A 14,096-nucleotide genomic window follows, 5' to 3' on the forward strand; every position below is an offset into this window, starting at 1 on the left:
GACTCCTGGATTTTCAGTTACACGCGCCAATAATTTCATTTTAGGCTGAACCAGTCGGGACGGGTCGCTGTCTCTTATAACTGAAAGAGTTCTGACTAGCTCTTGACATGGCCGGAAAGGGCTTGGTGTGACTTTGAGGAAGTGAAAGTGAAAGAGACCAAAAGCAGGCATACGATACATGTTACACCACAGCTTTAAGTTTTAGGTTTAGCTAATGAATGATATTTTAAAATATTTTAACCACGAAATGTCGCTCCTGTAATTGGTAGCATGTGGCTGTGCTTTGTTGCTTATTAATGAAAATTGTCCTGAGTCACAAAGCAAATTTCTGTTTTCCACGCCTTAAGAAGGTCCTACTTCCTTCTCTCCCTTATCTAAAACCTAATAAAACATACACTGGACAGAAAAGCTTGACCAAGTACACTCTAAGGAGCCCAATCAGTGGGCAAAGTCACAGGCAGTGAGCTCACCCCTCCTCCCGTCCTCTGATGCCCACTTTGAAACCTCTTTGCAGGTGGGCTCAGCCAATGGCATTCCTAGCCCCACTTCTCTTTTTCTAATTCTAATGAAACCCCTTGCCTCCTTTGCTCAGGGAAGCAGATTTGAGACTTTGCCTGTCTCCCAACTTCCGCTGGCCTAATGAACTCTTTCCCTTGTGTGCTCAGCAACTTGATGTGAATTACAAGTCTCTGCACCAGGCAAAAGGACCCAGAGAAACCGCATGGTTTCCCTTCACAAGCAGGCATAGAGGGTAGTGGAATGTGGCTCAGTGGTTGAGCGCCGGCTTCCTACATACGAGGTCCCAGGTTCAATCCCTGACCCTGACACCTTGGGGGAAAAAAAAAGACATAGAGATGAAGGGGGAGAGCAGCACATGGGAGGCCACGGCGAGCATTTGGGATTAATTCCCTCCTACACATCATCCCTTATCTGTTTTGCTCATTGTCTGTTTTTTCTTTAGAAGGCACCAGGAACTGAACCCAGGGCCTCCTGTGTGGGAGGCAGGTGCTCAATTCCTTAAAGCCACATCCAGTCCCGGCTAGTTTTATTTTTTTTGCTCATTGTCTTTTTTTTTTTTTTTTTGCTTGTTGTCTGTTCATTGTTTTTGCTTGTTGTTTGTTTGTCTCCAATAGGAGTCACCAGAAACCAAACCCAGGACTTCCTGTGTGGGAGGCAGGTGCTCAACGACTCAAGCCACATCGGCTCCCCCATTTGGGAATTTAACTCAGTCAACTGGGAAGCCACTGATGGTCTGAGACATGTGAGTCATGTGAACATAGCTCTTCAGGGACAGAGGGTGTCAGAACCCGTCATTATCATGAGGCTTATCAGTGCTAACAAATTTTCCAGGTTTCAATATGTCAAGTTGAAATTCTGCTAAGGGTAGCAGCTGCTAGAATTTTTGTCTCCAAACACCTGCAGTGATCTATATTTGGGGATGAGCCATCATAAAGAGGGTGGAATAATTCTAAACCATTTGAGGGATAATAGCTACAGGAATAAACCAATGCCATTCTTGTTAAAATTAAAAAAAGAAGGAATTAATGATGCACATGTGTGTAGTATGTGCACTGATTGTCTTGACTGGAATTATGACATCAAACTGATAACAGTTCTTGCAGTGGGGGAGTGGGATTTCTTCTTCAGGCACTTCTGTAGTTGGTTTTATTTTTATAAGTAGGTACAATTTTTAAAATCCATAAAGAACTAATATACTAACTTCTGAGAAAGGATTATCTATTGACTGAAATTTTAAAAACACATACTACCTTTTTCCTTTTAATCAGCATTTCAAAAGTAGGAATTCTATCCAATGGAGCAAATTTTCTCTGTAAAGGGCAAGGAGTAAATATTTTAGGCTTTGAGAGCTGTGGTAGATTGAATTATGTACCACAGAAAAACAATCCACGGGTTCTTAATCTTTTTTGTCCCATAGACCCCTTTGCCAGTCAGGTGAAAACCATGGACCCCTTCTCAGAATGTAGCCGCAGATAATTTAATGACACTCAACTAGCACCGGGGCTAACAACTACTGTAATTGCAAAGTATGAATGAGCATAAGTGATTATTCGAGATATGCAGCTACTGTAATGTGATATGAAATGAATACTACTGTGATTTATTGCATATATTCATAAGTGAAGGAAATGCTAGAGTTCAGTTATAGGTCAGAGAAAATAAAGATAATAAGTTGATTTTTTTCAATTCAAACTCACAGACCCCCCTGAACCTTTGCCTTAATCCATTCCAGTGGGCTTGACCCCATTGTAAACAGGACCTTTTGGAGATGTTATTTTTAGGTTAGGTGTGACCCGCTGAATTAGAGTGAGCCTTCATCCTATTCCTGGAGCCCTTACAGAGAAGACCACAGGGAGAAACCCACAGAAAAAGAGAGAGGCTGGAAGTCGACATGTGGGTTGCCAAATGACAGAAAAGCTAAAGGCTCAGGGGTCCCTGGCAGCTAGCACCAGAATGCCACAGTCTTTGGGAGAAAGCATCGCCTTGCTGACACCTAGATTTTGGGCTTCTCCTAATCTCAAAACTGTGAGCCAGTAAATTTCCTGGGAGCTGATGTGACTCAATGGTTGAATGCTAGCCTCCCGCATACGAGGTCCTGGGTTCAATTCCCGGTCCTGGTACCTAAAAAAAAAAAAAAAAAAAAAAATTCCTGTTGTTAAGCCAATTCATTGCGTGGTATTTGTTTAACAGCCCAGAAGCTAAGAAAAGGGCCATATGATCACTGTCTCAAGGACTCAGCTCTGCTGAGGTAGTAAGAAAGCAGTCATAGACAATTTGTAAATGAATGTGCATGGCTGTGTTCCAATAAAACTTTATTTATAAAAACAGGTTCCATAAAGCTTTGGTTTTCTACATTTGTTCCATAAAGCTTTGGTTTTCTAACCCCTGGTATAGAAAAGAGAACATTGTAGAATGGTTTGATGCAGAACAAAAGCGCCCCCCCAGCCTGATTTAACATAAGTATCCGCCATTAGTTTATTGGCGGAATGGCCAATAAATTGTAGCACTGTTTACTCTATGAAATTTTATGCAAACATTAAACACACACACACACACACACTGACCTAGATGAATGTCAGTCAGTGAGTACCAAGTAACTTCTCAGGGCTTCCCATTGTGGGAAGTCCCACTGATATTAAAACCTGGTCATGTGATATGCTTTGGCCAATGGAGTATGAGCAAAGGTCACGTGAGCAAAGCCCTTCCTCAGTAGTTTTTTTTTTTTTTAAATATTTATTTATTATTATTATTTTTAATTACATTAAAAAAAATATATGAGGTCCCATTCAACCCCACCGCCCCCGCCCCCCACTCCCCCCACAGCAACACTCTCTCCCATCATCGTGATACATCCATTGCACCTGGTAAGTTCATCTCTGAGCATCACTGCACCCCATAGTCAATGGTCCACATCATAGCCCAGACTCTCTCACGTTCCATCCAGTGGGCCCTGGGGGGACCTACAGTGTCCCGTAATTGTCCGTGAAGCACTATCCAGGACATCCTCAGTTGTTTTTGTTTTAAGTTTTATTTTATTTATTTCTCTCCCCTTCCCCACCACCCTTGTCTGCTTTCTGTGTTCATTCACTGTGTGTTCTTCTGTGTCCGCCTGCATTCTTGTCATGTGGTACCGCACACAGCAGCACTGCGCATGGGCCAGCTCACCGCACGGGTCAGGAGGTCCTGGGTACCGAACCCTGGACCTTCCATATGGTAGGCGGATGCTCTATCAGTTGAGCCACAACTGCTTCCCTGTCTTACTCAGTTTGACTTGCCCCTGGAGGTCCTGTGGGTACCTTGATTTTCTTGCCCCAAGTAGACACTGGTCTAAGGAGGGGGAGGGACATGTGGAGACGCTCGGCCCAGCCTCCCTGCAGCCTCACACAGAACCGCCCAGTTGAGCCCAGCCCGGGCCTGCGATCCCTGAGCATGAGAACAAAGGCTTGTTATTGTCAACCACTGACATTTTGAGGTAATTTGTTATGCAGCAAATTTGAACTGATACAGTATAATTGATTAAGGGACACTTGTTGTGTTTGTCACTCCAGTGTCTGTTTACTCGTATTCTGATCATGACATCCATATAAGTCCTTGGGGAACCACCCGTCCCCATTCTCAGTTCATGTGGAATGCCTGGGGTGGCCCAGGTTCTTGGATTCAAGGGTAGGCATATGAGCCTGCGGTGTGTTGGAGAAGGCTAGACCAGGGTGCTGGAGCAGGCTAGACCAGGCTCACAAGAGCTGATGGTGGAATTTGCAGGTGCTCTGATATCCCGTTGGTAACTTGAAATCACCCATGGTGGGAGCACGTTTACAGAAACTGGCAAATGCAACAAATCAAAGGTTTCGTTTTTCCAAAAAGTCAGTTGTTAGACACTTATCAGCATATTACTGCATGTGACTCAGGCCTGGTCTGGCAGAGGACTATGGCTTCCTGGCCATAGAGCAGGCAGAGCATGTAACTCAACTCAGGCCACGAGACACCCCTCAGGTATTAGGAAAGACTTGTTCTGATCTGCTGGGGTTCCTCAACTGGCTGGATTAACCCTAGAACTGCCAAGAGTCACCTGGGAAGAATAAAACCTAAGAAAAACTAAGAGATGGTAAGAACCCTATTCCTGTTGACATTATTTGAGGTCATTGATAGAACGCTGCCTGAAAACTAGACTTTCCCCTGTGCTATCAGTTATATGAGCCAATATACGCATCCCCTTTGTAGCAGATGCTGTTGGCGTCCCCTCCCAAATCCCCTTGGCCCACTCCTGAGGTGTCCTACAAACATGGTGGACAGCCCCAGTCTGTTGTCACCTTCCTACCTCATGCACCCCCGTCTCTGAGCCTGGGAGCTCCCTCCAGCACAGCCCCCAGAATGGGGACTTAATGCCACCAGAGATCACCATCAACAAATGGGGTACAGGAACCAGTGGGTAAATATCCCAAGCTCCCCAACCCCTTAGAGGGACAATTCTGAGGCTTTTTTTAAAAACCCCTACCTGCATTGAAACAGGAATCCAGGAAATACAACCATTACTCCGTACCTTCTGCAGTGCAGGGATTTTTTTTTTTAGAGTGGAAGAGGCTCTCAAACTCAGACACATACCAGACGTTAAGGCTTTGTGTTCCCCAAACCCTGGATTATTATGCAAGAATGTCCAACCTGGGGAGGATACTCTGTTAGTGGTTGACTTGCCCAGGAACAAATTGAGGCTGAAAATAGCAAACTAAAGTTAGCCGAGATGTTCTGCCTCGTGGTCTCCTTCAGGAACATCCTGTCCAGAGGAAAGGATATTTAAGGAGAAAGGAAACAGCAGGAGTTCAACTGAGCCAAGCAGCAGAGGAAGAACATCTCCAACACAAAGCATGATTCTGGTCTGTTCCCAAGAGATAGCAGGCAGGACAAATAGCCATGAACTACCTACTCTGTGCTTGTATTTCACATATTATTCTCTTCTTTGTTTTTAATTTCCCTTTTACTTACTGTTCTCTCCTTTCATTTTAAGTAGGTTTTATTATCCCCTTATCTTGACGAGTCTCAAAGGGTTAAGTCACTTGAGTGAGTCTGAACGGTGGGAGAGTTGGATTTGAACCAGAGGCACACTTTCCTCCAGGTTGACAGGCACACAGTAGCTGGTCAATAATTGCTAGTGTATAAATAAATGAAGAAAGTCTTAATTTATAGAAAGGGAGTCTAAATCTACAAGGATTCGCAACACAAGGAATTCTCCTTGGCTCTCATCTACAGCAAGAAATAATAACTAAATAGTAAAATTTAATAGAGCAACACTGAGGATCAGGTACTGTTTTATCTCCATTTTACAGATGGGGAAATTTGAGATTCAGAAATGCTAATTCCATCACATTCTACAAGCACTGTAGCATTTTGTCTTGCTCATGACTCTACACCTGGAGCCTAATATTTAGTAGGTGCTCAATAAACAGTTTTTTATAATTGATTGAACTTCCTCAAGGTCATCCAGCTATTAATTATAGGTATAATTTGAGCCCAGTTCTTGCTGATTTCGAAGGCTGACTCCAGGCTACTAATCACTAAGCAACCAAAATGATTATGGAGATAATTTAAGTAAACTGACCATATTTCGGAAGCACATTTGTTCAGAGCATTTTGCAGTTACGATGATCTGAGGTTTGTATTAGTCAAGAGTCTCATTTGCAACAAATGTATGCCCAACCTAAACCAGCTTAAACAAAAGGTTTGGGGGATATCAGGCATAGTTTAATCCAGGTGAAGCAGGCTAGTAAGATAGGGAATCAATAGATGGATCTGGAACCTGACAGGAAGTCCATCTGTCATTCCATATTCCCTCCCCGCCAAGATGGCTGCTGGAAAAGCCCCACGAGATTCTCCCATTCAGAATGAGATTTCCTCCGGAAACCAGGAGAAGCCTCAGATAGTCTCCAGGGGCCTTATTTTTGGGCCCTCCTGGGGGAATTGATGGGTGGGATAATCAATCAAAACAGCAAACAGCTAGAACTCCTCCTGTGCCATTAGCAAAGGGGAAGAATAATTAATGGTTCAAAAAGCAAGCACCAAGGCCAAATCTCTTGCGCTCTCTTGCCTTCGCCCTCTCCCGGTGCCTTTTCCTGCTCTCTGCACCCTGCTCTCGCCTTTTCCTTTGGTCGTAATGGCCACACAAGTAAAACCTGGGCATTTATAATCTATAATGGGAACTTGCAGTCTGTAAATCGCCCTCTTTATCACTTTTCAGCCCCTTCCTCTCTACCTGGGACCCAGGATCTGTTATTCGTTTCTACAGCATAGTTAGGAATCTAGACAAAATCCGGTTACACAGGGGATCAATCAAAGTTGTCGATATTTAGTTTCTCCATTATCTCTCAGTTGTCTTCCATGATTACTTCCCACCGGCATTACAACGCTAATGGAAAGAGAAAATTCCCTTTGAAAATAGTTTCAAGAAAAATCTGGGTTCATCGGCCCAGCCCAAGTCACATTTCCAACTCAAAGTCAATCCCTTTGACCAGGAAGATGTGACGCTCTCGTGGGCCAGGCAGGTCACACGCCCGCTCCTGAATCTCAGTGATACAGTCTTCCTGAACTACGTGGACTAAGAGTGCAGAAGGGCTGGCTCCCTAAAGGAAAACTGGGTGCTCTTACCTGATGAGGAGGAAGAAGATGTTAGGCAGGGGAAAAGGAACAAAGGAGGATTTGATCCTTTGTCAGCTGGCTTCTGAATTGTTTCTATTGATCACAAAAATGACGGGAAGAAAAGACTGCCAATGAGAGCAGTGCAGAGCTGTTCTTTCAATGGAAGGAAGTAATAAGGTCAATGAAAGGGAGTTCCGGAGAGAGCCTGGAGGCCGTTTTAAAGATGAGAAAATTGAGACCCAACAGCTCTGCTTAAATAACCCCTCCTCTGAAAGGCCTTCTCTCCTACCCAATCTAAAGTAGCTCCACCCCAGCCCCACTCCCTCTCTGTCTCCATCTGCTTTATTTTTCTTCATAGGACTCACCATTGTTAAAAGATACTTTTCCAAAACGTAAAAGCATGACTTCCATTAAAATATAAAGTAAATGCCTTTCAAAGATTTTATTTAGCTCAGGAATTAACAAGGGAACCAGTTAGATGCTAATTCTGATTCAGAGGAGAACTCAAGGACAAACACCTAGGGATACGGAGGAATGCTGACTGCTAAGAGATGCAGTACAAGACTCACAGCTTCAGGACAAACGACATCATGTTTGGAATCTTCTCTTCCAGAGGGTGGAAATCCTTTGCATTTCCGCTGGATGGAATTCATTTGCATCTCTATGGGCTAGAATCATTTGCATTCCTATAATTTTCTACAAATTACAGAGTTGCAGAATGGTTAAGCCAAAGACAAAGGCACCCAACCCTGTAGAATCAGATAACCTGGAAGGGTTCCCTACACAACACCCAGAATTCCAAAGGGCACCCAGTGATTTTTTCCCCCCATTTCAAAGTCTTTTACAGTTTTCCCTGACACCATTAACTAATTGTATTTTATAGATGTATGTATTTATTGTCTAATTCTCCAACTAGAAATGTGAGGTCCATGAAAGTGAGGAGTTTGTTTCCCACTTTATCTCTAGTGCCTAGAACAGCACCTAGTAGGTGCACAATAAATAATCATTCAATGAACAAATGAACTGGAAATCAAGTATCTTTACAGCTCATGCAAAGTTCCTTCCAATTCATTACTGCGTCCAGCTCATTATTTAAATGGAAGGAATCTTCTTTTCCATAGTTCACCAACTCCCTTCTCACCTACCTGGATATCTAAGGAAACTAAAAGAAATGTTCAGTTGGTCAGAACTCCTAGTTGAAAATAATTGTAACTCAGCTCAACTGGCTTAAGGATAAAAGAGTTCTTCGGCTCATCCTTGGAAAAGTCCAGGTGAGGGTCTGGATTCAGGTATAGCTGAAACCAGGAATTCAAACAATGTTATTTGCAATCTGCCTTCTTCACTGCTGATTTCCTCTGCTTTGGCTTTTTTCACAGGCAGACCCGTTCCTCTTGGGGTCCCCTTGGAACTCCAGCTTTTTATTCAGTTTGGTAATCAGCAAAGAGAACTTCTCGATGCTAATGAATCTCAATGGCTCTGATTGGCTCAATTTGGGTCATGGGTGCATCCCTTGAACCAATACTGTGGCCAGGATAGAATGTGCTGATTGGCCAGGCCTGGTCACATGGCTACTCCAAGGGCCAGAATGTGGGGTCAGCAGCTTCTAACCTGATGGACTGAGAGGGGAAAAGGAGAGTTTCTCCAGAGGAAAATGAGGGTGCTGATGTTACTAGAAGCTAGGGGAAATGGATGCTGGGCAGGCAGAACCTACAGATGCCCTCTGCACTTGACTCCCAGGGCTTCATTCTTTCTAAGAACTCTGAGACATTATCTAAAAGGAAAAAATCTGATATTATAATGTTCGCTAACGTAGCCCCCTCACCTCTGCCCCTCCATACACACACACATGTACCATGGAACAGAGACTAGACTTTTGAGAAAATCAAATGCATATTAATTCTGTCACACCTATTACAATTTCTAAACAGGGAGCAATGAATTCAGTCACATTGTTTTTAAGGTCTACCTGGAAGGCATCTTAATATGCCGTTATCATTGCAGTTCTCTTTCCTAGGTCCAAATGACAGGCTTTTGAGGGCAGATTCCATCCTTCTCCCCTGTCCTCCTTGCTTTGGTTAGAAATATTATATATAACATTCACTCTGCCCTACAATGACAATTACATGGCAAGTATGTATTCCTTTGGGAAGGGACAGGGTGGGGACACAAGCAAATGGAAATAAAAAATATGATAGGGAAGTGGAATGTGGATATTGTTAGATGTTAACTGCGATGGTTCAACCTAGTGGTGAAGAGCAAAGACCTCGAGTTAGACGTACCTGCGTTCATTTCACATCGACAGAGCTTACGAGTGTAACTGGCAGTTCTCGAAAATGGGATTTGAAGTCTGCTGAGAACTTCTGAAAAAGTTTTCTTGCTGATAAAAAAGAACTGCATGGGAGGACACAGCCCCTCTTCTACTCTACTGGATTTTGGGGCATGCGTGTGATGCCTGAAGTAGTGGCAGCCTTCTTGTAGCTATGAGATTACAAGGATGAGGACAAAACCTACACACTAAGAACGGCAGAGTGAAGAGATGGAAAGAATATGGATCCTTGAACACACTGTCGAACCTCTGTGTCCACCAATCTGATTTCTTGTTTTCTGAGGTAATAGATCTCCCCCCACAAAATCATAAGATCCATGAATGCAAGGTTTTGTTTTGATGTGTTTGTGTATTTTGTCATTTTGTTCAAAGCCATGTTGCCAAGACCTTGGATAGTGCCTGGAACTTAGTAGATACCTAAATGCTTGTTGAGTAACTAAATGTTATTTAGTCCTTGTTGCATTTTCTTGGTGTTGTTACTTTATAGCCAAATCATCCTAATTGATTCAAGTGTCCAATGCTACTCCAATTTCCATTTGTGGGGATCCATTTCAGGGATCTTCCTCAGTAGGCCTTCCATCAATTTACATCCTAGGCTAGGCTGAGCATGCCCTAATTTAGAGCTGCACAGCACCATGAAATTATTTCTATTTCAACACTTATCACTCTTTTTTCGGTAATTGTCCCTTTTGTTTCCTTCCTTAGAATTGGAAGTTGGGGACTTAGTTTGGGTACAATCTAGGCTGCTATAGCAAAGGGACCTTAAGTTTAGTAGCTTAAACAAAATTTTATTTGTTTCACTTAATATTCAAGGCTTAGGTGGTCCAGAGATGATAGGAAGTCTCTACTAACTCAACACACAGCTTCAATCTTTCAGTCCATTATGGCTGCTCTAGCTCCTGCAATCACATCTGCATCTCAGCCAGAAAGAAAGGGCAGGATAAAGGATAAGAAGAAGATCATACCCATTCCCTTTAAGGGCATGACCTGGAAAGAGCACACATCATTTCTTTTTTTTTTTTTTTTTTTTAAAGATTTATTTATTTATTTAATTTCCCCCCCTCCCCTGGTTGTCTGTTCTTGGTGTCTATTTGCTGCGTCTTGTTTCTTTGTCCGCTTCTGTTGTCGTCAGCGGCACGGGAAGTGTGGGCGGCGCCATTCCCGGGCAGGCTGCTGTTTCTTTTCACGCTGGGCGGCTTTCCTCATGGGCGCACTCCTTGCGCGTGGGGCTCCCCCATGCGGGGGACACCCTTGCGTGGCACGGCACTCCTTGCGCGCATCAGCACTGCGCATGGGCCAGCTCCACACGGGTCAAGGAGGCCCGGGGTTTGAACCGCGGACCTCCCATATGGTAGACGGACGCCCTAACCACTGGGCCAAAGTCCGTTTCCCCACATCATTTCTTCTCACACCTTGCTGGCTAGAACTTAGTCCCATGGACACTTAAATCCAAAGGAGACTCAGAAATATAGTCAGCAACTGCCCAGCAAAAGCTCATGGGTTCTGTTATTAGAGAAAGAAGGGAAGAAGGAATAACAATGGCAACCAGCTGTCTCTGCCACAGTACACAGTTTGATTCATCTTTGTATCTCCAGTCTCAGGTGGGCTTAGCATGTAGTAAGTGTTGAGGAAATTGTGCAATGAAAGAAAGCAAAAGTGAAAGAAAACAGAATCTAAGTTTCTTGCCCTTGACGGGAATACCATTAATCTGGAGACACAAAGAGAACCCAGATGGAGCAATAACGTACCGTGAACAGCGTAAAACATACTTGGTGATGAGCTAAACCAATCAACATTGTCTGTGGGGCAGAGCATTGTATCTGGCCCCACAAGGCCCTTCCATCTCATGTCCACAGAAGCTAACACTCCCAATTGTGGCCCACCACAGGGCCAAATCTCTATGGCCTACCCATCCTACTACATTCACTTTCTAATAGACAAAAAAAAAGGATAGCAATGGAGAGAAACTGGACCATTGAAGCATTCGTGAACTTGGAGAAACAGGTGGGTTTAGTCTTGGAGAGGTGTCACACTCAAGACAGAGTTCAACAGCCAAAAGCAATCCAAAAGAAATTGCATTTCCCTCTCATATTGCTCAAGACCATGAAAAGAAATTTACAGCAATATAATGGAAAGCCCTTCCTTTTTTATCCATTTCTTTATGCCCTTTTGCTATTCTTGTGCCTGCTGGCCAAGCCCTTTAGAAAACTCCTCTTTTGGAGCGGATGTGGCTCAAGTGGTTGAGTGCCTGCTTCCCCTGTGGGAAGTCCCAGGTTCCATTCCCAGTGCCTCCTTAAAACAAAAACAAACAACAAGCAACAAATGAAAATAAAAAAACAAACAAACAAAAAACCCCACTAACTCAGGGGAGCCGATGTGGCTCAGTGCTTAAGTGCCGGCTTCCCACACACGAGGTCCCAGGTTCAATCCTCAGTCCCAGCACCTCAGAAAACAAAACAAAACAAAACAAAACGAGAAACTCTCCTCTTTCAACACACAACCCCCCATGCTCTTCTCCTTCCCCTCAGCCCTTTACATCAGTGGGTTTCAAAGTGTGACTAACAGCATGAGCAAATTGTTAGAAATGCAGATTCTCAGGTTTATCTCGAGCTCCTGAACAGAAGCAATCCGGGTGGGACTCAGAAACCAAGGGTTTTGACAATTCCCCCAGGTGATCCTGAGCATCTAAGGTTTGCAGTGCTACTCACAGTGGTCAGCTGACCAGCAGTCTCAGCAATACCTAGGGGTGAGGAAGAAGTGTAAATTCTTGGGCTTTGCCCACACCTATTCAATCAGAGTCTCCAAGTGGGGCCAGGTGGTTCTCATGCACACTAAAATTTAAGAAGCACCCAATGTGCATCAGTGATTCTCAACCCTGTTCCCGTGCTAGAATCATTTTGGGAGCTTAGAAAATTCTGGATGCCCAGGCCACATCGCAGACATTTAATCAGAATCTGGGGCGAGGGACCCAAGCATTGGTAGTATGCAGCCAGGATTGAGAACTGTTAGCCAACACCTGACCTTCATCCTTTTCTTCCTTGTTTTGGACTCTTTCCCATAACCATGAATGAAATAAAAATCAAACTGGCTACTCATGACCTGTAGACTGGAATAAAATGTCCAAGCAGTTTTGGATCCCAGCATGGGTGGTAGATTCAGAGGCTCAAAGATGCCTGCAGAATTTTTCACTCCTTCAATCTCTCAACTTCTCAGTGGGCTTCACTCTCACCACGTGACACAGAGGGCACTGCCCTGCCAGCAGATCCAAAAATGGAGTGTTTCTGACCATCTCAGCAAAGTCTGGAGCAGGATGTAAATCTTCTGACTGGCCCAGTTTGGGTCAGGTACCCAGCCCTGAACCACTTGCAGGGGCTAGGGGAATGGAGTCCTCTGATTGGCCCAGTCTGGATCAGGTGCCCAGCCTTGAACCTGGGCAGTGGGTAGGTGAATGGAGTCCTCTGATTGGCTAGGCCTGGGGCACACGTTTACCAAATTGTTGAAAGACAACAAATACTGTATGGTTATGATTCCGCTTATACGAAATACTTAGAATAAATAAATTTGTAGAGATAGAAGATAGATAAGTATATTCAAGGTTACCAGGAATTGTGGGGAAAGGGGATGGGGAGTTATTGCTTAATATTTAAAGAGTTTCTACCAGGGCAGATGGCCCCTCTTTGGAAATGGTGTTTATGTGTGATGAATCTGGACTCAGATGGGATCTCCCTTCATAAGACTTTCATGCTAATGTGCTGGAGGTGCAGTTAATGTTGGGGTTTAAGATATATTTAGGGGATTTGAATCTCTGGACTGACAATGTGATAGCCAGATCCTGAGCCTCAACAGACTCCAGCACCTACAATCTGATTTATTGGACTTACCACACTCAGCTAAGATGGAGGTGAAGAAGGACAACCACCACACCATGGAGCCTAGAGTGATTACAACTGAAAATGGGAGGATTGCATCCAGCATCCAGGTGGAATCTGAGCCTCCTCTTGACATAAAGGTGCAATGGACACAACCAATCCAGTGTCCACATAGAAGAGGTGGCATTGGATTGGGAAAAGTGGACATAATGGACAAAGGGTATGGGGAAAGGCAGGAAGAGATGAGAGGTGGAGGCGTCTTCGGGACATGGAGCTGCCCTGGATGGTGCTTCAGAGGTAATCACCGGACATTGTAAATCCTCACAGGGCCTACATGATGGAATAGAGGAGAGTATGGGCCATGATGTGAACCAATGTATATGAGGTGCAGAGGTGCCCAAAGATGTACTTACCAAATCCAATGGATGTGTCATGATGATGGGAACGAGTGTTGTTGGGGGGGGGGGGAGAGGGGGGGTGGGGGGGTGGGGTTGAATGGGACCTCACATATATATTTTTAATGTAATATTATTACAAAGTCAATAAAAAATAAAAAAATTAAAAAAAAATATTTAAAGAGTTTCTATTTGAGGTGATGAAAAAGTTTTAGTAATAGAAGGTGGTGCAAAATGATTCATGCCATTGAATTGGGCACTTAAGAATGGTTAAAATGACTCCTCTGAGGGCCCTGTGGCTGAGCTGGCAAGACTGAATGCTCTTTTCTTTGGGGGGTGAGGGAGGACTATAAGCGCTTAATT

Source organism: Dasypus novemcinctus, chromosome 24 (assembly GCF_030445035.2).
Source record: "Dasypus novemcinctus isolate mDasNov1 chromosome 24, mDasNov1.1.hap2, whole genome shotgun sequence".
Taxonomy (NCBI): Eukaryota; Metazoa; Chordata; class Mammalia; order Cingulata; family Dasypodidae; genus Dasypus; species Dasypus novemcinctus.